The sequence below is a fragment of the Stenella coeruleoalba genome (genome assembly GCF_951394435.1).
Source record: "Stenella coeruleoalba genome assembly, chromosome: 18".
NCBI lineage: Eukaryota > Metazoa > Chordata > Mammalia > Artiodactyla > Delphinidae > Stenella > Stenella coeruleoalba.
In genome coordinates this window covers 43,675,849-43,702,630 of record NC_137164.1, presented here as the reverse complement: position 1 = coordinate 43,702,630, position 26,782 = coordinate 43,675,849, and the positions used below count along the sequence as shown (strand labels likewise).

The window sequence follows — 26,782 nt, the reverse complement described above, 5'->3', positions numbered from 1 at the left end:
TGACTTATGGCTTCTAGCTTCTTTTATCAAAGAAAATTGTGAAATTTCTTTTTCAAATTAGACACATTGTTTTCAAAGCAGACACATGACTCAAATAAACTGAATTATTTGGAATAGTTTAGATAGACATGGGAATAATTCTTACGCTTACCAAGGACTTATTTTGTTTAAATTTACCTGTTTGACAGTCTAGGACAATACAAATGATTTAAATAATAATTCAACCTTTTGTGTATTAGAGCTGACTTGATATTTATAGAACAAGAATGCCAGAAAGTATCAATAGGCCATTCCCTATGTCCCTATAATATGGCACAGCTAAGCAATTTGTATGCACATTACATTGACTTTTAACCTTGCAAAATTTATTTAGCACATTTATCAAACTAGTAGATGAATATGCTACCTGAACTACAAGAAAGACTTTAGAATTAAAAACACAGAATGTTAAGGAATAAAAAGAAACTGAAAAAATCAACTTCCCAAAATATCAGATGTAGAAGGTTTAATTTACTAGATTAAGGGAACATATTTATTTATGGGAGAGTCAGACCTGGAACCTACATTGTTACCCTTCATATGTTCTTATTTCTTCTAAAGAAAAGATACAAATCTTGGTGTCCCAATCAAGTTATTTAATTTAATACAAATGATTTTCTTCCACTCATTTGCACAAATGTGTATCATTTGTCTTAAAAATGCTTAAAAGTTAACACTCACTTTCTCAATGTACTTCCATTTTTTAAAAGGTGCTCTAATAGCAAAGTACTGTGATTTTAAAGCAAATTTAGATCAAAGTATTGACCAGTAATGAAAGACTACCTTTGCATAAAATTTACCAAACTAGAAATAGAGGTATAGTGTTAATTCTGTTGTGCTAAGCCTTCAAACATACAGAGCTGGAGAATATATCCAAAAAGTTTAAGGTGCAAATAACAGAGTATGAGATTTCCCTAGAGTGCAATGCTTGAGTCACCTGTTTCCAAAAATATCAAGAAGACCCAGTGTCTCTATTTACCCACTGTCTCTGTTTACCCCTTTCCTATTATGAACTCAGGGTTCCCATAGTACTTATAAATGTCTTGAAGGGGAAATTAATTCAGCTCAATTCTATCTTAATACATGTTCTGGTGAAATAGAATTGGCTACTAAAGAAAGAGGCAGGCCATAGTCAATCATGTCTAAAATCACAAATTTCCTTATGCCGTCCCTGTTCCAGTAGAACCATGGATTGTCTCCTTGTGGTCATGAATCTTAGAGGGTGGAATTCCTACTCACCAGTGTTATATTTACTGGATGAGATCTGAGTCTGACCAACCACAGTACCATAAACAAAAGAGGAAAGGAGGCCAGCATCATTTAAATTCCAGCTCTGTCAGTTCCCTTTATTACAGGAATAAGAGGGCAGGGACTGGGTTTTGCCAAGCCTGTTGCACTGTGTCAACACGGTAGATGATATCCAAAGTGGCTCAGGAATGTGAGTTTGACTGTTGCTAGGAGAATTCCAGATCCTTGAGCAGTTAGGGCATCAATGAATTTAGAGCAAGTGGCTGAGGCCCAAGGCTTCAAAGCTACCAGGAGGCATGGGGAATGTTGTTGACCAGGGTTCCTGGCCTCCTTAATGAATAGAAATTGATAAGAGACCAGGCAAAAAATTCAGGCAAGGCTTTATTGGGACTCCTGCTGCAGCAGGAGGGAAGGAGAACAAGCAACATGTTAACATGTTCCCTTGCTCACTTGCTCCCTGAGGTGGGTTGAGCTGCCTCCTTATATGGGGTGATGGTAGGGGTGGGTCTGGGAGTCGAGCTGGAGGTCTACTTAGGTAGTTTGCCCAAATCATCGGTGATACTGTGTGCAGGGTGCATGTACAGTGCCCTGCTTTTGCTCCAGGCTCCTCAGAAGTGGTAGAGTTTTTGATCTTTTTGTATCTTGTTGTTCATAATTTGCCCCAACTGGGCATGCACACAGTTATTTTTAAGCCCTTATAGTTTCTTTGTAGTTTGTTGCTCAAGAAAATGTTTGTCCCAGTGCCAGCACTGCAGCAAATGGTCCCAGGTCCCAGCCTGCCTCAGGAACACTCTTCAGAGCCCTGTTCATGTTGAAGCTCCTATGTCCTCATGAACATGAGCCTAAAGTGTTTCTATCAGTTTTAATAATCACCTTCTTCAGTTTACATAGAGAAACATTGGTGCAAGATTGTCCCTGGTCTTGGGCCAGACCAGATTCTATGTCACCAGTCTACAGATTCTGAAGGATGATTTTTATCTTCCTCTCAAAAGACTACACAACACATTCAAGAGGTACAGTGGCTTTTGAAATAGCTTGAATCACAAAAGGACTTGTTACACACCCATCTCCCAGAGGCATGTTCCACAAATATGTAAGCATAGATCAAGAAAAAGCAAAAGCAGCTTCTTCAATCCTAAAATTAAGGGAAAACATATCAAAATAAATTATCAGTAGGCATTAGATGCAGAGTCTTTCTCATCCAAGATCTGGAAAGACATACAAGCCCACATGTAAAAAGGCCACAATGGCAGACAGCTAACATCAGCATAGCTCTTGAATAGACCCTACTCAGTGTCTGTGCCAGTATCAGTATCTCCCTCATAAGGGTCTGAACCTCATTGTGTCCTATTGTCTATATTTTTAAATCATTTTCTCTGATTCACAGCTTTGTTTCTTAATTGCTTTATTCTCCTCTGATTTGCATAATACAAATTGCCAATACAGCAATTGACTTTCGTCTTCCAACTCTCACCCCAATCTGAATGCTTATTGCTTATGATTAAACAAAATACTTTGAAATCATCTAAAATACACTGGTTGAAAACTTGCACTGAATAATTAAGGTTATATTAACAGAATGATTCAAAACTTACAATAAAATTCTTCCCTAACCCTGCTTATTTGGAATAATGGGTGTAGAACTCTGCAGATGAAAGGAAAATAGTTATGATAAATGTTTTCTAGTTTTTAACATCTTTATTGGAATATAATTGCTTCACAATGTTGTGTGAGTTTCTGTTATATAACAAAGTGAATCAGCTATATGTATACATATATCCCCATATCCCCTCCCTCTTGAGCCTCCCTCCCACCCTCCCTATCCCACCTTTCTAGGTCTTTCAAAGCACCGAGCTGATCTCTCTGTGCTGTGCTGCTGCTTTCCACTAACTATCTATTTCACATTCAGTAGTGTATATAACTCCATGCTACTCTCACTTCGCCCCAGCTTCCCCCTCCCCTCATCTCCTCAGGTCCACTCTCTATGTCTATGTCTTTATTCCTGCCCTGCCACTAGGTTCATCAGTACCATTTTTTTTTTTAGATTCCATATATATGTGTTAGCATACAGTATTTATTTTTCTCCTTCTGTCTTACTTCATTCTGTATGACAGACCGTAAGTCCATCCACATCTCTACAAAATCTCAATTTCAGTTCTTTTTATGGCTGAGTAATATTCCATTGTATATATGTGCCACATCTTCTTTATCCATTCATCTGTCGATGGACATGTAGATTGCTTCCTTGTCCTGGCTATTGTAAACAGTGCTGCAATGAACATTGAGGTACATGTCTCTTTCTGAATTATGGTTTTCTCAGGGTATAGGCCCAGTAGTGGGACTGCTGGGTCATATGGCAGTTCCATTTTTAGAATTTTAAGGACCTCCGTACTGTTCTCCATAGTGGCTGTATCAATTTACATTCCCATCAACAGTGCAAGAGGGTTCCCTTTTCTCCACACCCACTCCAGTATTTATTGTTTATAGATATTTGATAATGACCATTCTGACCAGTGTGATGTGTAACCTCGTTGTGGTTTTGTTTTGCATTTCTCTAATTATTAGTGATGTGGAGCATCCTTTCATGTGTTTGCTGGCAATCTGTATATCTTCTTTGGAGAAATGTCTGTTTAGGTCTTCCACCCATTTTTGGATTCGGTGGTTTGTTTTATTGATATTGAGCTACATGAGCTGCTTGTATATTTTGGAGATTGATCCTTTGTCAGTTGCTTTGTTGGCAAATATTTTCTCTCATTCTGAGGGGTGTCTTTTCGTCTTGTTTATGGTTTCCTTTGCTGTGCAAAAGCTTTGAAGTTTCATTAGGTCCCATTTGTTTATTTTTGTTTTTATTTCCACTTTTCTAGGAGGTGGGTCAAAAAGGATCTTGCTGTGATTTACGTCATAGAGTGTTCTGCCTATGTTTTCCTCTAAGAGTTTTATAGTGCCTGGCCTTACATTTAGGTCTTTAATCGATTTTGAGTATGGTGTTAGGAAGTGTTCTAATTTCATTCTTTTACATGTAGTTGTCCAGTTTTCCTAGCACCACTTATTGAAGAGGCTGTCTTTTTTCCATTGTATATTCTTGCCTCCTTTGTCAAAGATAAGTTGACCATATATGTGTGGGTTTATCTCTGGGCTTTCTATCCTGTTCCATTGATCCATATTTTTGTTTTTGTGCCAGCACCATACTGGCACAAAAGACAGGCCCCTGTCTTCCCAGGTCTGTGTGATGCGGCCTGAGACGCGGTGGCTCAGCCAGGGCTGCGGCCCGCGTGCCGTGAGGGCCCCTGCTGCCCCTGCAGGAGGAGAGTCTCTGGGGCACGTCCAGCCTCCTGAGGGGGCTGAGGGAGGGAGCGCAGAACCAGCCGGCACGGGGCTGCCACGGGGCTCATGCTCAGGCACACGCATGTGCTCACGGGGTCCTTTCAGAGAGCACACGCTGTTTTGTAACTCCACAGTGGTGACCAAAATGAGACTCTCCTGGGTACTGTCACGTCCTCCCGTGGCTCTAAGACTTGTTCTTACGGGCCGTGCCCGCAGGGTAGTGTATCGGCCTAAACACAGACATGAATTTAGCAGCTTGAGACGACGCACACTGATGACCTCCCGTGGTTTCTGAGGGCAGGGATTCAGAGCAGGCGGGCCAGGGGATTCCGGCCGAGGGTCTCTCAGGAGGCTGCAGTAGGGGCTTCAGCCGGGGCTTCCCCATCCGAAGGCCGGACCGGGCGGGATGCCTGGCTTCCAGGAGGCCCCTCCTGTGGCTCCTCTGCACGTGGGCCCCGCAGGGCTGCTGAGGCTCCTCAGTGCACGGGGCCCGGCTCCCCTCAGGAGGAGTGTGATGCGGGAGAGCGTTGGTGGAAAGTTCTAGACCCCCCTCCTCATCCTGTGGCTACCTCAGCATCTTGTACACTGTGCTGTGTGCGTTTGTCTCTGAGCAGACCCTGCGGGAAGCGTGGCATCTTCTCTGCTTTCAGTGGGTACAGGAGCCTAGGGAATTCAGGGCTGCCAGGACTGTCTGTCTGGACTCACTGAATGTTGTGGACCAGGAACAGAGTCCGTCGGCCACATGAGTGTCTTAGATGCTCAGTATTTTCCTACTGAGGTGGAGGTGCTTTTAACAATGCCTCGCATTTCCTCCTATAGATTGTGTTGTAGTTTTTTGTTTGTTTTTTGCCGCACCGTGCAGCTTGTGGGATCTTAGTTCCCCAACCAGGGATTGAACCTGGGCCCTCGGCAGTGAAAGCACAGAGTCCTAACCACTGGACCGCCAGGGAAGTCCCTGTTGCTGTTGTTGTTGTTGATAGCTATTTTGAGGTGTAATTCCCACACTCTTCACCTCATCCACCTAAAGCGTGCTGTTCCCTGCTTTGTAGTGTATTCATTGAGTGCACTCGTCACTACTACCAATTTTAGAACATTCCATCACCCCGAGAGGAAACCCCATCCCCATTAGCATCCCTCCCATCCCCCTCCCCAGCCCCTGACAACCAGGAACCCACTCTCTGTCTCTGTGCACTTGCCTGTTCTGGACGTTTCCCATCAATGGAATCACACACCCTGTGTGTCTTCCGTCTTGGCTCCTCTCACTGAGCATTGTGTTCTCAGGGTCCATCCATGTTGTAGCGAGTGTCATTGCTTCACTCTTTTTCGTGGATGGATAATATTTCAGTGTGTGGAGGGACACATTTGTTTATTCGTTCATCTGTTGATGGACATTTGGGTGGTTTCCACATTTTGGCGGTTGTGAATCACGCCTCTGTGAACATTAATGTTCGGGTTTTTGGTGTGGTATTTTTTTGGCTGCGTTGGGTCTTCATTGTTATGTGCGGGCTTTCTCTAGTTGTGGCGAGTGGGCTCTAGTCTTTGTTGCAGTGCGCGGACTTCTCGTTGCAGTGATGTTGCGGAGCACAGGCTCTAGGCACGTGGGCTTCAGTAGTTGCAGCACATGGGCTCTGTAGTTGTGGCACATGGGCTTCGTTGCTCCGTGGCATGTGGGATCTTCCCGGACCAGGGCTCGAACCTGTGTTCCCTGCACTGGTAGGCAGATTCATAATCACTGCGCCACCAAGGAAGCCCAATGTTCAGGGTTTTGTGTGGACGAATATTCTCATTTCTCTTGGGCAGACACCCAGGAGAGGAATTGCTGGGTCATTTGCTAACTGTTTAACTTTTGAGGAGCTGCCAGACTGTTTTCCAAACCCAGCTGTCCTCACTGTTTTCTGTCGTTTGCCAGGAGGTCTTGGGGCCGATTGTTCCCATCAGTGGTTCTTCCCCAGGGTTTCTGGGTCAGCAGTGGTGCTGAAGCTGCGGGTCGGTTCCCCCGTGTCGGGAACCACTGGTCTGCAGGGCTGTCCTGTGCTGGACCGCACATGCTCCATCTCCCGCCCCCGGCCTTGTCTAAGTAATATGAGTTCAATGGATATTTACTGCTCCGTCCTTGGTAAGTTGGAGGATATTATTAAGAACGATAGAAGATTGTTTTTTTCCTTTGCCTTAAAAAATAAGATTCTGGGCAAAAGGTCACATACCGTAATTCTATTTACAAACGTCCAGAACTGGCAAGTCCACAGAAACAGAGAGTGGATTAGTGTGGGCAGGGGCCGGGGAGGGGATTGGGGCACGTCTACTAATGGGGTGATGGGATGTTCTGGAACTAGATAGAGGGGGTGGTTGCCCAGCTCTGAATGTATTAAAACCCACTGAACTGTATACTTGAAGCGGGGGCCCATTCTGTGTGAATTATAGCTCAGTAGGGCTGCTGTTGCAAAGATGAGGCTTAGGACACAAAGGGTGTTTCCAGAGTTGTTTGACCTGTTAGGACCGCTGCACCGTGGGGGGCCCTGTCCTGGGACCTTCCGGGCATCCATGCCCTGGCCCGTAGGGGCTCTGCCCGCGTTGCCGTCCTCCACTGTGAAGCGTGGAAATGGTGGCCTGGTCTGAGAGAGGCAGTCGCTGTCCCGGGGCAGGGCTGGCAGCTCTGGGCCTGACCATCTCACCTCCGGCTTCAGCCCGTGCTCTTCGCGGGCCCTCCTCTCGCTGTGCATCCTCTTCGAGGCCCCTCCTCACCGCGATAGGAACCTTCACCGGCGGGGCGGAGGTGCAGTCTAGAGTTACAGACCGTCCACACGATGCATCGTCCTCACTTGGTTTCTGCGAGGTCTTGGGTTAGCTGGCCGCCAAGACCCCGGCAAAAAGCCAGAGCGACCCCTGACGTGCTCCTCGGGGAAAGTGGCGAGGCCAGCCCTCGGGTGCAGTGAGGCCAGGAGAGCGTCGCCGTGGCCGGGAGGGAGGACCGCTGCTCGCCCGTTCCCGGTGGTTGCACGAGTGGTGTTTCCCCATTTTACAGATGGAGACCGAGGCCTGCGGCAGTTCAGGGACTCAGAGGCAGGCCTGTGGCTTCCAGGCTGCAGGAGCGCCTGGGGGAAGTCCTGGGGCAGGCGGGTCGGGGGCTTAGAGTCCTTCCCGGTCCCTTCCCCGCAGCCCGCTGGGCGGCAGGGCGCTGCAGGAACAGGCGCTCCCGGAGCCAGCGTGTCCCACGTGGCAGGACATGGCCCCAGCGCTGTGGGTGGAGCTCTCTGGTAGGTCCCGCGGGTCGGGGAGTCCCGAGGGCTGCAGCACCTGCCTCCTCTGGTCGCCCCCATCACCGGAGCGGGGAGGGACGGCTCTGAACCCTGTCCTGTTGTCTTTCAGGACAAACTCCACGATGCCGCTCACGAAATCATGGAGACCATCCGGTGAGTGTGGCGCCTGCTGGCGTGGGGCCTCGGGGTGGGCCAGTCCTGAGTGCCCAGCAGCCCCCAGCCGTGCAGTCCCCCATTCCTCCGTGCCAATCCGCGTCAGCATCGTCAGCATCGAGGAGGCTTGGGAATCGGGGCTGTGGGGTCAGGGGTTAAGTCCTCTAAGTGTGACCCAGGACAGGCCTTGGTGCTTCGTGAGCTGGCTTCCTGTGGAAGAGGCTGGAAATCCTGAGTGGCCAGCTTCCAGAGGGACCCCTCCCCTCTCCCCTCATCACCTTGGTTTACTCTTCTCCTGTGGGGTTTGGTGTGACCTTTGGGTTTGGGCTGCTTTTCCCTCTGTGAGCCTGCCCCGTGCTGTGCAGAGGAGGCTGGGTGCCCGGGAGGCTGACCCGGGTGAGATCTGGGAGGAGGGCCGCCTGCTGTGTTCTAGTGGGCTGTCTCCTCACGTGGGACCTGAGGGTCTGCGACGGCCTCCAGAGTGCCCTTGGGGGCCCATGCGCAGAATCCTGCGACTGCTCTTGGCTTTAGAATGTTTCACGTGTGTGACCGTGGCCCTGGCATCTCGCTGCATTGTGCCTTAAAATCCTTAGCTGTGTAGCCACTGCCTGGGCCACACGCCATTATATCTGCTTGGACCTGGGGCGGCCGGGCTGGCAGCAGCACAAAAGGCTGTTTGGTACATAGGGGTGGTGCTCCCCCCTCTCCGTCCTGTCCTTCCTGCGAGAGGCAAGCATGTATCAGTTTCTTCTGTATTGTTTCAGATTATATGTATGTATATATTACTGTAGTATATTAGTATAAAATCTATCGTAGGGTTCTCCAGAGAAACAGACCCAGTGATGTCTGTGTATATGAGATTAATTTAAGCAGCTGAGTCACACGACTTCAGGCTGGCGAGTCTGAAATATGCAGGACAGGCCAAGAGAGGCAGACTCAAGGAAGAGTTGATGTTGTAGCTCAAGTCCAAAGGCAGTCTGGAGGCAGAATTTTATATATACACATACAGATTAATTCCATATAATATAGTACAGAGGGGTTCTGTGTAGTTTACCCAAATTTCTCCAATGGTGACATCGCACATGACTGTAATAGCAAAACCAGAAAATGGACATCGGCATAATCTACAGACTTTATTCACTGTGCATGTATGGTCACGTGTATGCACGCATGCATTCTTGTAACCTCCACCTCAGACAAGACATAGATCGGTTTCATCACGACAATATTTTTATCCCTCTTAAATACATAAATACAGATATCCTGGAGATGGCAAGTGTTGTGAACTTAGGGAAGTAGTGTACTAAGGTATTCATCAGAGAAGAGCTGGTGTCCAGTTTAGGTTGTAATCATCACTTCCTGATGTGAATCCCAAATTACTCCTTTGGTTTTTTTCTAGTGTTAACAAATTCCTGACATGAGGTGGATCTTTGACTTTACGTAGCATCACTAGATGACCTGTAGTGCACAGACGTGTGCCGGGACAGCTCCTGGGCCTCTCTTTGTTTTGAGGGTGGTGGGACATCAACACCAGACTGAAGGTTGCCCAGATCTCCCCCAAACCGAGATTACCCCAACCCCTGTTTTTAACCACGTCAAATGTATTTATTTAATACTTTGACTCATGCTTTTTTTTTTTTTTTTTGTGGTACGCGGGCCTCTCACTGTTGTGGCTTCTCCCGTTGTGGAGCACAGGCTCCAGACACACAGGCTCAGCGGCCATGGCTCACGGGCCTAGCCGTTCTGTGGCATGTGGGACCTTCCCGGACTGGGGCACAAACCCGCGTCCCCTGCATCGGCAGGTGGACTCTCAACCACTGCGCCACCAGGGAAGCCCTTTGCTTTTGGTTTTGATCTTCTTTTGAAATATTGTTTTTCTCTTTTTCCCTTCTCTCCACATAGGAGGAAAAGAGACGTAGAGTTACATCCGGAGAACGGTAAGAATAATAAAGCTTTTTTTTCTGTGCAATATGTAATCGTGATGACTGAAATTACTTTTCTGAAGTCTTTTAAAAAGAAGAACTTTATAGTGAGTTGCCAGGGTGACCATAGATAGCTTAAGGATGCTGGGTTTGCAGTCAGGTTATTAACCTTGTGATTCAGGTAGAATTCTCTTGCAAAGAGTGAATTGGGGCAACTGGCAGTTACCAGAACTACATCTAAAGGTTGTATTAAATATTAAATCTTGAGGTAATATGTGCCTTTTAGGGCTCCTGAGATGAAGATTGATTTTTTTGGGGGGTGGGGAGGTGTGTAGGTAAGAAGGAAGACCTTTTGAAAACTGCCTCCACGGGAGGAGTCTGTGATAGTCATCCTTAGGGTGTGTGATTTTGCTTGACAGGGTTGCTGGACCGCTCCCTGCAGAAGAACCAGGAAGAGTAACACCAGGAACACACGTGGAAGAAGAAGAAAGAGATGATAAAGTAAAGCCTGGTCACCCCCAGGTTTGTCACTTCCACTTTAATCTCAGAACCCATTTGGTTCTAGGAAGGGGGATCAGGGTGTGGGCAGCGTGTAGGAACAGAATGACTTTTACTAATGATCAAAATGACCTTGAATTTAGCTAAAATCCTCTTCAAACTCATTTTTCTGCTGGTTCTCTATGTGGAAGGTGTGTTACGTGGCTCTGGTGATAGTAAATCAGCGGTAGGCCTGGAAGTCAGCTGGACCTCTTCTACTTGATCAGTCAGTCACAGAGCTTCAGTCTGTCCCCTCTCCTGCCTGCGTCTCCTGCCCATGAGGTCTTTGTGAAGATCTCTTTCAAACACATGAGGTGCTAAAGTGCTCTAGTATCGTCCAGGTGTAAAGTTGCATTCTTAACTGAGAACAGACGAGTTCTTTCCCCAGACCTCCAGCTCCTTTGTAAAATCAGAGTTTCAGGTTCTATGAAATACAGATGTACCCAATGAACCCCCATAGGAGGGGGTAGGAGAAGGGATTGGGGATCTGATAGTGGAAGCTTTACCATTAAACAGCACTGCCCCATATGACTAACATTGGGCTAACATTGGTCGGGCACAGGTGGTAGAACAATATCACGTCCCTTTTGGTTTTATTAAGACATTGATTAGAAGTTTCAGCTCAGCAGAGGGGCAGCACCCTGGGTGGGGACTGGGCCTCCACCATCTATGGCTCTTCCCCTCCAGCACCCAGGCTAGGTACTCAGTTACCAGCAGCCCAGAGGGCAGGAACAGAGCTCTGCCAGGCTGGCCTTCTCAAAGGGCAAGTGTAAGCAGCACAGCCAGGAATGCGAGCGACAGGCTTTGCTGGGTTGTCGGGAAGGAGGGCGACGTCTGGCTCGGCATGGCTGGAGTCAGCGCTAGCCTCCCCTCGGCCATGGGCACTGGGCCCCCGGGGTGGCGCTCAGACCCTCCACCCAGTCCACCCTCCCGCCCCAAACACCAGCAGGTCAAGCACCACTCAGAGAAGGGGGCCTTTAAAAGGCTTTAGAAAATCTTAGAATCCGGATGTGGAAGCTACTATGTTTCACTTCTGGGTGAGAGCTCTGTTCCCAGAGCACAGGATGGCCCAGAGGGGCGAGATGGGAGGGTATCGCTGTGACCCCCGCAGGCACTGCTGGCCTTTTTAGCCACATGCCTGCATTCCTTGGAAATACATTTCATTAACAGCCAAACGGAACACCCTGAGAAACGGGAGGAATTATTGGTTCGTTTCAACCCTTAGCAACAGGGAGTTTTCACCACCGTGTGTGTACTTCGTCTGCTCTCTGCGATGCGCTGGAACTTACCTTTGGGCAAAATGTGCCTCAGCTGTCCACGGCACCCGACACACTTGGCGACTCCGCCTGACCCGGGAACGCCCTGAGCCCCAGGGACAGGGTCCCTCCTTCCTGACCACCCCCTCGTGGGAGTGCTGAGGCCGGTCAGCCCCCAGCCCTGGGGGCTCAGCGTCCCTTCGGAAGTGACTGCGAGTCAACCTCCCCACCGACCCCCTCCCCCCTGGTCTCCCTCCCGCCACGGCCGCTTCGTGCGCGGTGCCGGTCTGACCCTCCTCAGGGGCTAGGTGTCGGGGAAGCCCCGAGGGCGGGACCTCTCCCGCACCCTCACGACTCGGTGCTGCTACGGGTGGATCCCGCGGCCGGGGGGCAAGAGGCGCGACGGGGGTGGGAAGGAGACGGTGCCACGGGAAGCCCACCCCGGGCCAGGGCGCAGAGGCAGGAGGCGGCGAGGAGGGCCGGCCCAGCCGCGAAGCCCGTGCCTCCGCCCCGCCCGGCCCGAGCGGCCCTCAGACCTCCCTGCCGGCCCCTGGGCTCGGAGTGGGTGACGGGCACGCCGAAGAAGCCGTCCCGCTCGAGCCGTCCGGAGAGGCCGGCCCAGGGCTTGTGCCTATTCCCGGCGTGGGGCGAGCACCGGGGCGTGAGGGTGTGGAGCTGTCCGGCCGCAAGTCACAGTCTTTGCCTGTTGGAAGGGAGGGCTGCGATGGGCCTGTGCCGACGGAAGGGGAGGATGGAGCCGCCCACAGTCCCCGTTTGCCAGGCAGAGCTTCATCACGGACCCTGTTCTCAGCAGCCGTGCGCCAGGGACATCCAGGCCTGGCGAGTCTGCGCCCCACCCAGGGCCGCTGGGTTTCTGCGCGGCAGCCCCGGCATCTCCTGCTGAGAAACCCAGGAGACCGTGCTCCTTCCCCCGAGCCCACCGCCCCGCTGCAGAGCCCAAGGGGGCTGGGGGCTTCACCCCAAACTTGAGGAAGCCACACCTGGGGGCCAGGACACAAGCGGGGGTCCCACCTTTCCCGCAGGAGCAGACGCCGCGGAGGGTCTATCTTTTGGAAATAAATTTAGACTAACAGGTTTTACACACAGAATCTTAGAGCTGGGAAAAGTCCTTTGTGTCATTCATGTAGCTTCGTAAGATTTTTTTTTAATGAGAGGATGGATTTCCTTGAGCAAGAGTGAATTTCCAGGAATGGGTCCCTGGTTACCAAGGGCTGTTTTCGGGAAGAAAGATGAATCTATTCTGTGAACGCCTTATAGAACTTATTCTATATTGTCGTTCTCTCTGGAAACACATGTACCGTTGATCTTTGTAGCAGCCCTTAACATCCTCAAGAGAAGCTCTCATTTCCCCGTTAGTACTTGTTATAGACTGAATATTTGGGTCCCCCCAGCATTCACATGTTGACACCCTACCTCCAATGTGATGGTATTAGAAGGTGGGTCTTTTGGGATTTTATGAGCTCATCGGGATGGAGCCCTCATGATGAGATTCTTACCCTTGTGAGAGTTATGAGAGAGCTGGCTTTTTCTCTCTGCTCTCTGCCCTGTGAGGACACAATGAGAAGTGGACAGTCTGCAACCCGGAAGATAGTCCTCACCAGAAGGCGATGATCCCAGCACCTAGATCTCAGACTTCCAGCCTCCAGGACTGAGAAATACATTTTTGTTGTTTACAGGCCCCCACCCCGCCCCTTTTATGGTACTTTGTGACAGCAGCCCAAACTGACTTAGCACTCTTTTCTTCAAGTACATCAAAGAATTTGTGGAGCCCATCCATTTTATGATACAATTTCCCAAATAACCAATATTCTCTCTATACACTGATTTGTCAACTTTTTTATCAAAATTGTTATTAAAAAAAGCTTCCATATTTTTTCCTAATAAATTTCCAATCCAAGTTGTCACTGTAATGGTTCTATGATATTAGTAATTTGAGCCCTAATACCCTGCTTAAAATAATCATTCATTTGTCTTATGAATAAGTTCAGGGTTCAAATGCAAAAGTTTTAAAAGGATATACTGTGTAAAACATCTATGTCATCCCTCTGAAGGAAAAACGGAGGGAAGAAAGGAAGGAGGGAAGAAGGAAGGAAGGAAGGAAGGAAGGAAGGAAGGAAGGAAGGAAGGAAGGAAGGAAGGAAGGAAGGAAGGAAAAAACATTGAATTTGCCCTCAGTTTAGCTGCCACTTCCTAAGGGAAGCCCTTTCCAACTCCAGACCCCCAGGCATCACAAATAAGCTCTCATGGGACACTGTCCATACTGTTGCATGTCATGTTTCCTGAAAAGCTGCTTCTGAGACAAGGACAGACTTTCAGGAAGCTTCTTGGGGTGTGTTTTTTGGGATAAACATAGAATTACCGTATGACTCAGCAATTCCACTCCTAAATCATTGAAAACAAACACTCAAATCTACGTACACACGTTTATAGCAGCACTATTCACAATAGAAAAATCATGGAAATAACCCAAATGTCCATCATTGGATGAATGAATAAACAAATTGTGGTATGTACATACAGTGGAATAGTAATTCAGTCATAAAAAGGAATGGAGCCATTAAATATCAGTTACACGGCCAAAAACATTTTTTTAAGGAAGGCAATACTAATACATACTACAGTGTGGGTGACTCTCACGAACATCATGCTAAGTTGAAGATGCCAGACACAAAGGTCATACACTGTATGATTCCATTTATCTGAAATATCCAGAATAAGTAAATCCATAGAGAAAGAAAGCAGATTGGTGGTCTCCAGGGCCTGATAGAGAGAGCGAAGTAGTATCTTCTCAATGGGTACAGAGTTTCCTTTTGGGGTGATAAAAATGTCTGGGGGAAAAATTTTTTAATTGGAAAATGATTGATTAAAAACAAGTCTGTGGGGTATTTCTTGGTACTGCCTTTCCCAATTTTGACAGTAAATGGTCAAGTACACAGTAAATGGTCAAGTACAGCAGCCATGGTTTGAGAAAGAAATGATGACCAGGGCTCAGAACACTCACTCGGGGACGAGCGTGAGGGTCACCGCACGAAGTAAGCCATCCATTTTAGCAGAGATATTATCCAAGGATGAGGGGAATTGAGAATGGATAGCACAGGAGGGAGACAATGACTATCAGTTGTGGCCTTGAGGCCACCTACAGTAACAGAAGCTATAGTTTGACCCATTGACCCTCCTTTCACTAGTAGTTCATCTCAACTCACCCTCTCCCCTAAAAACGATCCATGGAAACTATGAAAGAGTTGTTTCCAGAACTTATGCAAAGACGTTGATCCAAGTAAAGGCAACAAAAGCAAAAATAAAGTGGGGCTACATCCAACTAAAAAGCACAACAAAGGAAACCAACAACAAAATGAAAAGGCAACCTACCGAATGGGAGAAAATTTTTCAAATCATATATCCTATAAGGGGTTAGTATTCAAATTATATGAAGAACTCATACAAAAAAAATAGAAAAAATATCCAACTAAAAAATGGGCAGAGGATCTGAATAGACATTTTTACAAAGAAGATACAGAGATGGCCAGCAGATAGTTAAAAAGGCACCTAAAATCACTAATCAGCAGAGAAATCAAACCACAAAGAGGTGTCACCTCATTCCTGTTGGAATGGCTAATATCAAAAAGACGGGAACGTGCTCGCTTTGGCAGCACATATACTAAAATTGGAATGACACAGAGAAGATTAGCATGGCCCCTGCACAAGGATGACACGCAAATTCGTGCAGCCGCATAGCACAGGGAGATCAGCTCCGTGCTTTGTGACCACCTAGAGGGGTGGGATAGGGAGGGTGGGAGGGTGGGAGACTCAAGAAGGAAGAGATATGGGAACATATGTATATGTATAACTGATTCACTTTGTTATAAAGCAGAAACTAACACACCATTGTAAAGCAATTATACTCCAATAAAGATGTAAAAAAAAAAAAGGACAGGAACTAACAAGTGTTGGCAAGGGTGTGGAGAAAAGGGAAGCCTCGGACACTGTTGGTAGGAATGTAAATTGTTGCAGCCAGTATGGAAAACAGTATGGAGGTCCTCAAAAAATTAAAAATAGAACTATCATACGATCCAGCAATTCTACTACTTGGTATTTGTATGAAGGAAACAGAAACTCTTAATTCAAAATGAAATCTGTACCCCCATATTCATTGCAGCATTATTTACAGTAGCCAACACTTGGAAACCCCTGTGTTCATCGATGGATAAAGGACATTTGGCATATATATATGCCAAATTATATATATATATATATATATATATATGTATATATATATATATATATATAAAATTCAGCCATGAGAAAGAAGCAAATCCTGCCATTTGTAACAGCATGAATGGACCGTGAGGGTGTTATGCTAGGTAAAATATGTCAGGCAGAGAAAGAAAAATCCTGTATGATCTCACTTTATATGGAATTTTAAAAAAAGCTCATAGAGGCAGGGGGTGGAGGGTGGGTGAAATGGGTAAAGGTGGTCAATATGTACAAACTGCAGGTGATAAAATAAATAAGTCCTGGGGATGTGACTATAGTTAATAATACCGTATTGCATTTTTAAAATTTGCTAAGAGAGTAGATCTTAAAAGTCCTCATCACAAGAAAAAAAGATTTCTACCATGTATGGTAATGGATGTTAACTAGACATACTGTGGTGATCATTTTTTAAATTGAAGTATAGTTGATTTACAGTATTATATTGTAATAACAATATATTAGAACACAGTGATTCACTATTTTTATAGATTATACTCCATTTAAAGTTATTATAAAACATTGGCTACCCTTATAGCTTATTTATTTTATGCATAGTAGTTTGTGCCTCTTCATCCCCTCCCCTACCCCTATCTTGCCCCTCCCCCCTTCCCTCTACCCACTGGTAATCACTGCTTTGATGTCTACATCTGTGCGTTCATTTCCTTTCTGTTACATTTATTGTTTATTTTTTAGATTCCACATGCGAGTGATAACATACCGTATTTGTCTTTCTCTGTTTGACTTATTTCACTAAGCATAATAGTGTTGCAGCAAAAATAGAAATCAAGTTTTTCCTCTCCTGAAAATAAGGAAAGTAAAGGGGACAGTGAACAGGCTAGAGAAGACACATAAACTGGCCTGAAAGGGTTAATCGATCCTAGTTTTATTTAAACTGTTACTAATCTGTAGTGTCTGTAACTAGATGTGTGTTTCACAAAACTAAATTACATCCTGTTCCTATCACTCCCTAGCTGTCAATGTAAATTACATCCTGCATCTTGTGCTTAAGCTCCCTGCACTGTCTTGTAGCAAATCACCCTGTGTAGCTGTTTGCATTTCAGGAAGCAGATGGCAGGCAGATAACGCAGAGGCAAATGAACCCAATTACCGGTCCGCCGGACCCAGTTACCAGACTGCCTGACGCCAGCGATGCAGGTTTTGAAATAATGCAAGAAGAAGAATGCAGGACCTTTACCACTTTGATCCTTATTACCACTCCCTGGACTGCGATGGCCGCCCGAGGGGCCGGGAGGCCAGCCGGGGCTTCCAGGCGTGTGTGGGCATCGTGTCTGCAGCCAGTGTCCCCGAGGCCGCGCTCGGCCCATCATCACTGAGTGAAGCTGCGCCACGACAGCGCGGCCGACTTTCTTCTGGCTCTGTGAGGACCTGTGCGCATTGCAGGATTCGGTGCCTCTGCCCGCCGTGGGCGACTCCCTGCGGGAGGGCCTGCTGGACTGCAACGCCCACCGCCTGCGCGGGGTAGACTGGGTGCCGCCCCTGAGCACTCTCTGCCCCCGATCTGTATCCAGAGCTTCTTCCAGCCATGGCTTGGCGAGACGGGTTTGTACTTTACGCTTCCAGGGGCCCTCATGTGGGCGCTGCGAAGCGGAGTTTTAGATGGTACAAGGTGGAGGGTGGGCACTAGAACCGGTGCCCAGTGCCCGGGTGTGCGTGCACTAGACGGGGCGTGCGGCCTAGGACTCCTGCCGGCTCGGTGACCCCGGCCGAGTGCCTTAAGGCTTCTAGGTCTCAGTGTTCTCATCTGTAGCATGGGCTTAACTGGACTCACTCTGTATGGCTGTTAAAAGGTTACACTCTGTTAATGCTTGTACACTCTACAATGTAGAACACTTAGCACAGTTTGGAGCATCGTTCATTGTTCCACAGATGTTACCTGGTCTGTTGAATGACTTTGCCTGCTACACGCCAAAGCGATTAGGAAATTGATATATCCCAGCTTCATTTCCTTTTCATTAAAACAGGGCTCAGGAAAAAAAAAAATTTTTTTCGATAGTCCTATCCTATAGTGGAAAGAGCACCGGTGTGAAGGCAGCTTAGGGTTTGAATTCCAGAGTTTATGCTCTCTGTGGCCTGGGCAGGTTTCTTTTGCACTACAATCCCCACACGTGTAAAATGACATTAAAAACCACTCTTTCTGTGGGTTCTTAGAATTAGTTAAGCAGGTTATGTGTGTAAAGTATCCTGGCACTTAAATGAGTTGTCAGAACGAAGGGATGCTGGAGAGGATGATTCTCCCCTAAGTACTCTCCCCTTCTACTGGGCGGCAAGTAAACACAAGCACAGTAGTCAGTGCTCTGGAAGAAGTGAGTTCTGGTGCTACAGAGCACAGAATCTTGTTTTATTTAATTTAATTATTATTTTATATTGGAGCATAGTTGATTTACAATATTGTGTTAGTTTCAGGTGTACAGAAAAGTGATTCACTTATACATATATCCATTCCTTTTCAGATTCTTTTCCCGTACAGGTTGTTACAGGATACAGAGTAGAGTTCCCTGTGCTATGCAGTAGGTCCTTGTTGATTATCTATTTTATATATAGTCGTGTGTATATGTTAATCCGAAACTCCTAATGTATCCCTCCCCGCCATCTTTCCCCTTTGCAGAGCACAGAATCTTGGAAGGGAAAGTTCAGGGTAGGCTTCTTGGAGGAGGTGCCATCCTTTCTAAGGTTATGTAGAAGCTCCTGGGGTGGCAGGAGGGAGCAGTGTGTGTCAAAGTTTGAGAAATATAAAAAAATATGGCAAAACTCAGGTACAGGACTGGAACTCAGGGTTTGGGAAAGCAATGAGAGTTGATACTGGAAAGCTAGTGGGGCCCCACAGAAAGGGGCCTTGTTTGTCATGTCAGAAGTTTGGATGTTTATCCTGAAGGCTGTGGGAAACACCAAAGAACAGTGAGATGGACTTCTGGTTTAGAGGCTCACTGGGACCTCCATGTGGAAGGCAGTTGATTGGGTGCAGCGTGAATTGTAATCAAAGGGTCCCACTTAAGTTATAAAAGGTGGGACTGGATTTTTCAAATCTGAGAGAGAATGGGTGAGGCCTGGTGACCAGTTAGAAAAGGGAGGGCAGCAAGCGTGGGTGACAGTTTACAGCTGCATCTTTTTGTGAGATACAGAGCACAGTAGGAAGGGATTGGGGGTGGGGAGAGGATCTTACTTCATCTTCAGTGCTTTAGAGGGGCCTGGTAGAGGGGCCAGGTCTGGGCCCAAGATACAGATCTGGGCTTTTTGGAAGGACAGGTGTTTGAAGGCATGGGAGAGATTTAGGTTATCCACAAGAATATCCAAAGAATCATAGGTCTGAGAGATTTTTAAGTGGGTATATTTGAGGATGTTTATAAGCTGAGAGAAAGTAGCCAGCAGAGGAAGGGTGTGAAGATCTAGGAAAGGAAATGATTATTCATTTGTTTTCGAAAAGCTGAATACTTCTCGTGTGCCTGGCCCTTTTCTAGGATCTGGGGTTCACACCATCTGTTATCTCTCCTGCAAGGATGGTTCAATTCATCCCCTGGTGAACAGAAGTCAGATTATTCTTTGCATCCCATTCAGGTGTAAGAACTGTTCTGTACCTCTGAAGGGACTTTACTTAAGCAGAGTAATAAGTTAGAAATCAAAAGAAATTAGAGCTGGAAGGGAACTTAAAGGCCACTGTACTTAATTTTGCCACATATTTTACATTGAATGTAAGAAAAATTTATTGTTGAGCCCATTCTCTTCAGAGTTCCTTCACTGAACTTCCTTTATGTCTTGCATCCAGTGGGGCTAGCTTGTAGATTTTGGCCTCCTCTTAAATTTGCTTCTGCATCCATATTACATTTTGCCCAGACTATGGCAGAAACTCCTGGGTGGTTTTGCGGCTCCTGGGCTCAGTTCCTCTAAGTTCATCTGCCTACTCGTGTTGAGTGATCTTGTAACATAAAAAGCTATGCTTCACATAATGCTGCTAATGGCTTGCCCACACAGAGTTAGTGCATACTAGCCGCCCAGCGTTTGCCCTGCCCAGAGGCGTGTAGTCTGAACTGTGCTGGGCCAAGCCTCACCGGACACGCAGGCTCAGCGGCCATGGCTCACGGGCCTAGCCGCTCCGCATCATGTGGGATCTTCCCGGACCGGGGCACGAACCCGTGTCCCCTGCATCGGCAGGCGGACTCTCAACCACTGCGCCACCAGGGAAGCCCCGTCCTGGGGCTCTTTGGCCCTGAGGAAGGGGAGCTTTTTGTGGTCACTCCCTTTATCTAATTGGTCCTTCAGCAGCGGGTCGCCTTATTCTAATCAGCGGAGGCACCCTTACTCAGCCAGTGGTAGTCCCAGGCTTCATCACCTGTGGGACTCAAGTCACGCTCTCTCCCAGGCTTGCTTCGGCCAGCATCTCTATTTTCCTTTGTGTCTCTCCTCACACTTGGACCCCTGGTCTTTAGTCATCGCCACCTGCAGTATTTACAGTGCCCGGCAGGAGTCAGGCTTGAGTGTCTTTTCACAGATGTTCCCTCTGCCGTTAATGCACCTCTTACTCCAACACTGCATAGCCTCATCTTTCTAGATTCTACTTCAGGGTTATCATGAAGCCGTCACTTAGATATAACTTTTTGCCTCCATAGGCACCTCTGTGCATAAAGGTTATGTTTATTTATCTCATGTGATTGAAATTTTGAGATTATCCATCTTCCTCCTGAATGAAGGCTTTAAGGGCAGGAGTCGTTTCTAATCCTTAGCACAGAGCAGATGCTTTTTTTCTTTTCACTTAGGTGCTTTTTAATGATGATAAAATGTATGGTTTAAATCACTCATTTTATAATATTTTGCTTTAGGTTGTGACAGAAATGAAGTTTACAGAAGTCGTGTTCCTGCGATAAGAAATAAAGATGTGACCTTCCAGTTTTGTAGAGCTCATAAATGCTGTGTAAGTGCGTCGGGTGCGCTAAGGAACCTGGAACTAAGTGGGCTAGTTCTGAGAGAGAGAGACTTAACTGTGTTAACAAAGGTAAGCCTTCATTGTGTCCTGCCAACCTTTGATAGTTGCTTTTGGGGCAAACTAAACCAATAAAATTTTAAACTGTTCCTCCCCATTAAAGGGATTGAATATTTGGCCACTTTGGTGCACCTGTGTCTTGTGAATTGTCCAGTTGGAGATGGAGGTTTAGAAAGTGAGTTTTAGTCTTGTTTAAGTCTCTTCCCATCGGACTGGTCTCGTGATTTCCTACACACCATGTCTGTCTACCTTTTCCCGTCTACCTTTTCTTGGTGGTGTTCATGCGTGGATTGTCTCCTGTACCTGCTCAAACCTTGGTCCATTCTCATTTGTACCATGGAAGTTTGTCATGCTGGATACTGTCAGAATTAATCTTACTTAAGTTTGTGTTAAGCCACAAACCACGCGTTTTCTATATTTTCTGTTTTTTGTGTGTGTTTATATTTTTATGGTTTCTCTTCAAGAAATAGTATGGGAAGGGAAATAGCAAGACGTAAAGAGCAAAAAAGTCATCATTCTCTTTAAATTGTTAGAACGTCTATATGCAGTCATAATTATAATGCACTGTGGTATGTGTTCAAATAGGAAATATATGTAACATCCTGTAGGAGCAGCAAATTCAGCGGTGGTGAGGGTGTGTCATGGAAGTAATCACAAAACAGGTGACTCTTCATTGGGGTCCTGAAACATTAGCGTGCGTGCCCTATGTCCAGTAGTGGTCTGGAGGGGTCAGGAAGCCTGCCTTTCAGTTTGAGGGAACAGAGGGTTTCAGGTTCTCTCTCTTCTATTGCTCTAGTATACTGCATAGCAGCTAATAAAATACTGGGTTTATAGTTGACATTTAAGTCGCTGATTGATCATCAAGATTGGCATGTATCATTGGAACTGAAAATCGGAAGAGTCTTATGCTTTTTAGGTTTCTCTTCTTTTTCCTCTGTCTCAAAAGTATGTCGTACTTTACTGAGTGGTTGGCAATAAAGTTTGCAGTATTCACTGTATTCAGTTTTAGTACCTAAATAGAATTAAAGTGTTGCTGTAAACTGGAATAAGACTTTGTTACTGACAAGTTTTAGAACACATCAGTTCATCAATTACCTGTTTGGGAAGATTGTTGTTAATGATTTTAAAAATGTGGCTGTAAACCTCCAATTGACTCAAGAAAAGCAAATAAGTCAAGATTGACAAATGTATAGGCTCTTCATCTTATTGTGTGTGTAGTTTTTTTTTTTTTCCTTGTAGTTTTTTGTCAAGATATAAAGAACTCTATCACTCTTAAGACAGTAAACTTCACGGGCTGTAATCTGACATGGCAGGGAGCAGATTACGTGGCCAAGATCTTAAAGGTGATTTTATGTTTAAACTTTCCTGAAAACATATGTGATTGAAGCACATTAATATGTTGACACAGATGGCAGTTAATTTTTGTCTTTTGATACCTGTGAGTGCATCTTTCATTTTGTTGAAAGAATATGACCAGTTGTCAGTTTGGGATTCTACCATTTAGTTAAGGTAGTCCAGTTAATTTTAGAAATAAGAGATTTAATATACAATACATAATAATACTTTTATGTATTTTTAGTTACTGAAAACACTGATTGTGATGCTGTGCAGAAACTATGCCATTATAGTCTTCAAGATTTAAATGAATCAAGTGTCTATTAGCTGCTGTAGTTTATAAACTAATAAAAATTACTACATCAGCAACTTGTAAATACAATTTTTCAACTAATGCCTTAACAAGTTTACAGTGGTTATAATTACTGTGTTTAGGCCTAAATTATTTAATAATTTGGCATGAAGCCTTTTTAGTAGTTTGCTGGTCCAGATCAGGGATAGGTAAACTATGTGGGCCAGATCCAGCCTGCCACCTGATTTTGTAAAGAAAGTTTTTTTGGAACATAGTCGCACCCATTGTTTACATGGTAGCTATGGCTACTTTCAGCCTATACCAGTGGGGTTGAGTAGTTGCAACAGAAACTGTATAGCCCACAAAGCTGGAAATGTTTAAATTTAGATTTTAAAAATTGAAGAATTCTTTGAGCCTCTACAGGGCAAGTCCACTGACCCCTGGGGGAGAAAACAGTCAAGAACTTGGGTGCTGAAGCCAAATGGCCTGGGTTCAAATTCCCTTTCTCCCTTTTCATAGCTAGTGATCATGGGCAAATCACTTAACTCTAGGCCTCATTTAGGTTTAAGTGAACTCATTTGTATAAATAGTGCTTGGCACATACTAAGCACTGTGTAAGTGATTGCTGTTATTTCTGCTTGGAGCTCTTATAAGCTATTGTTAATAGGAAAATGACACTAATGATTTTCCTTTTAGAGTGTCAAAGGCACTTTGAGTCTTTTATTTTTTCAAGAATGTAACAAGACTTTTCTCATTTAAAGTCAGTGTTCCCTGTTACCAGAATCTATTTTATGAATATAAAGAATTGAAAGTCTTTAAGACAAGACTTGTGGTTAAATGTCAAACCATTATTTTCCCAAGGCACATCAGACTGGCTGTGCATAGTCCAGGCCTCTGAAGTTTGTGTGCATACCCTAGGTAGCATGTGAGATCCATTTTGTGAATATAGTTTTTAAAATAATGCCTGGGAATTCCCTGACTGTCCAGCAGTTAGCACTCTGCGCTCCCAATGCAGGGGACGTCGGTTCTATCCCTGCTCAAGGAACTAGATCCCACATGCAATAAGTAAAAGATCCGGCAGGCCGCAGTTAAAGGCCCGGCACAGCCAAACAAACAAATAACTAAATATTTTTTCAAAATAAATAAAATAAAATAATGCCTTAGGAGTTAGGGCAAGAAAATATTAGAACCTATTTAGCTTTGTATCATGAAAAACTATCTGTGTAGTTTATAATGTATGTAAGTTAAATGTATAGAACTTTGTGTATATAATTTGTTAAAAAATAAGATGCATATTAAAAAGTTTTCTTATGGATTGCCCAGTCAGGTGTTTGGAGACCTTTGGAGGACAGAATGATGCAATTTAGAGCCTCAGCAATGATAGAATTTAGAACCAATTCCCTGACTTAGAAGATAAGGAAAATAATTCCCAGACTGTAATTGAGTTGTCCAACTTTACATAACTGTTCAAAAACAGGTCATCCAGTGGCTGAAATCTAATCACTGACCGACTAGAATGTGGGTCACTGGACTCGTAAAGCAGAACTGACTCTTTAATTTCTCAGCTTGATTCTCCTGGCACATATGCTTGATACGTGTGTGTGTAAATCTCTGACATAATGAGCCATACTCAGTAGGCACACCCTGTTTCCTTATTGAAGCATCTTAATTTTGTCCCATTAAATCTTTGAAGTATCAGACTATCAGAAGGCATGAAGAAACCTGGGCAGAGAGGCTTCGTTCCAGGAGACCTGATCTTGACTGTATGCCTGGTTGGAGGCGCATCACTCTGAACTGCAACAAGCTCATTGGTGACCTGGGTTCGTGCTTTTGCAGAATCTCTTAGTGAGGATTTATGGCTTGGAGGTAAATTCTAAAATTGAAGATATTGAGTTTTTAATATAATATATGCTTAGCTTTTGGCATGATACTGTTGTGATAGGATTTTTTTCAGAGCCTCATTTTTCTGATAGCTTTTATGTTGCTTTTAAACTTTCTCTAAGAGTCGCATGTATTCTTTACAGAAAATACACAGTAACAAGAGAACAATTACCTATAAGCTTAATACCCAGACATAAGCACTGTTCATTTTGGTGTATATATTTTCAGGCCTTTTTTTATATATATATAAATATATTTATACACTTAGGGATTACTAAAATAGAATTGTAGTATACTTGCTATTTCATATCCTGCTTTTTTCACTTAAGGTATCATGTAATACTCCATCATATTGATGTCCCATAGTTTAATCAATTCTTTGCAATTATATTTAGACAGTTTGCTTTTCCCTGTCACAAGCAATGTGAATACGTTGTATATACGCCTCTGTGTCCATCGGGCTTACTTGTGTAGAATAAGGTAGTACACGTGGAATGACTAAGTGTGACATATTTTTAACACTGTTGATACACATTGCCAAATCACCACCCAGAAAGGCTATGCCAATTTGTAGTCCACCCCAAGAGTGGATGTGAAGCCTGCCTCTCACAAACACTGGCTGGTAGCACTTTTAAAAAACTGAAAGACTACAAAAATGAGTACCTCTCCCTTTTTTATGCAAGTGGGATTACTCCAAATTTTATACCTTTTTTCAGTTAATAGTATGACCATCTTAGCAAGTCAGTCAATTTGCATCTACTGCATCATGTTTTGTGACTGTTCAGTGTTCCGTTATATGAATATGCCACAGTACACATAGCTTATCCAATCTTCTATAAAAGGTATGTCCAGTTTTTCAGTTACAAAAAGTACTCTGATATATATCCTTACCTATATCTCTGACTATTTCTTTTGGTTAAATTCTTAGAAAGAGAGTTGTTGCATCAAAAGGGTATAGACATTTTGAAGACTTTTCTTACAGAATCGTGGCTTAATCTGATAGGACAATAACCACATTTTGTTTTATTTTGTATTCATTCGAATTACTGGTGAGGTTTACTGGCTGCTTGTATTCATTTGGCTAGTTGGTTAATGACACCGTGTGTCCATTCTTCTGTAGTGACAGTTTGTAAGGGTTGTATCATATCCTGTCAGATCCATATGTCTGACTTGCTATTTTTGTATGTCACGGGGTGTTGAAAGACTCCAGTTATTTTAATGTGCTGGTCCACACAACACTTAAATAAATGACTCATGATAGTTTCCTTTCATGTAATAGTTTTTAATACCTGTGCTTTTGTGATGATTCCTTTTGTTTGAATGAGTAGGTTGTTCAGCCCCAGAACTACTAGAAGTCATGATCATTTGTTCTGGTTTTTGTCTGACGTTTTACCGCGAGAGTTCTTGACCGTCATACTTTGATGAAAGGTTCTTAGTATGTATTCTCTATTCTCTGTCATTATTTGTATCCTAGAAAACGGTACTTTTGGGCTTCCCTGGTGGCGCAGTGGTTGAGAGTCCGCCTGCCGATGCAGGGGACACGGGTTCGTGCCCCGGTCCGGGAAGATCCCACATGCCGCGGAGCAGCTGTGCTGTGAGCCATGGCCGCTGAGCCTGCGCGTCCGGAGCCTGTTGCTCCGCAACGGGAGAGGCCACAACAGTGAGAGGCCCGCGTACCCCCCCAAAAAACCCCCAAAAAAACAAATAACGGCACTTTTCTAATGTTGTACGTCCCTTATGTTTTTAGCAGATAATTTACCAATTAAAGTGAGTTATACTTGTAAATTGTTCTCGACACTACTCAGAAAGAGGTGAACCTAGATACTAAGCCTGCTTCCACCAAGAGCATTGTTTCCTTCTTGTGCGACCTCTGAATTCTTGCAAGGAGTACTTTATTCATTTGTCAGTTTCACAAGTAATTATTTTAATACCTATTGTGTGCCAGATATGTGTTTAAGCACTAGGGATAAAGCAGTGAACCAGACACACAAAAGTCTTGCCCTCATGGAGCTTACATTCTAGGGAAGGAGTTTAGATAGAAATGAGTAAACAGATAAGTAATATAATTTTAGATAGTAGGAGGTGCAAAAATATCTTAATGTAAAGAGAGTGAGCAGGGGCAGGTAGGACTCCATTGGACAGGTTTGTTAGGGGACAGCTTCACTGGAGAAGTGGCATTTGAAAGGAGACCTGAATGAAGAGAGGAGCAAGCCATGGAAGATCTGGGGTAAGCACATTCCAGGACAAGGAGCCCATGAGTATGCAGGCAT

The 26,782-nt window shown here is 45.1% G+C and overlaps 1 pseudogene across 1 annotated transcript; it reads left to right on the top strand.

The window, feature by feature from the left end:
- The first annotated feature begins 10,568 nt into the window (after window positions 1–10,568).
- On the top strand, window positions 10,569–26,241 carry LOC307176607 (centrosomal protein of 78 kDa-like; annotated as a pseudogene). Its single transcript has 8 exons — window positions 10,569–10,632; window positions 12,038–12,576; window positions 17,352–17,571; window positions 20,844–21,016; window positions 21,108–21,179; window positions 22,244–22,347; window positions 24,325–24,497; window positions 25,987–26,241. The product of its transcript is annotated as a centrosomal protein of 78 kDa-like (transcript).
- The last annotated feature ends 541 nt before the right edge of the window (window positions 26,242–26,782 follow it).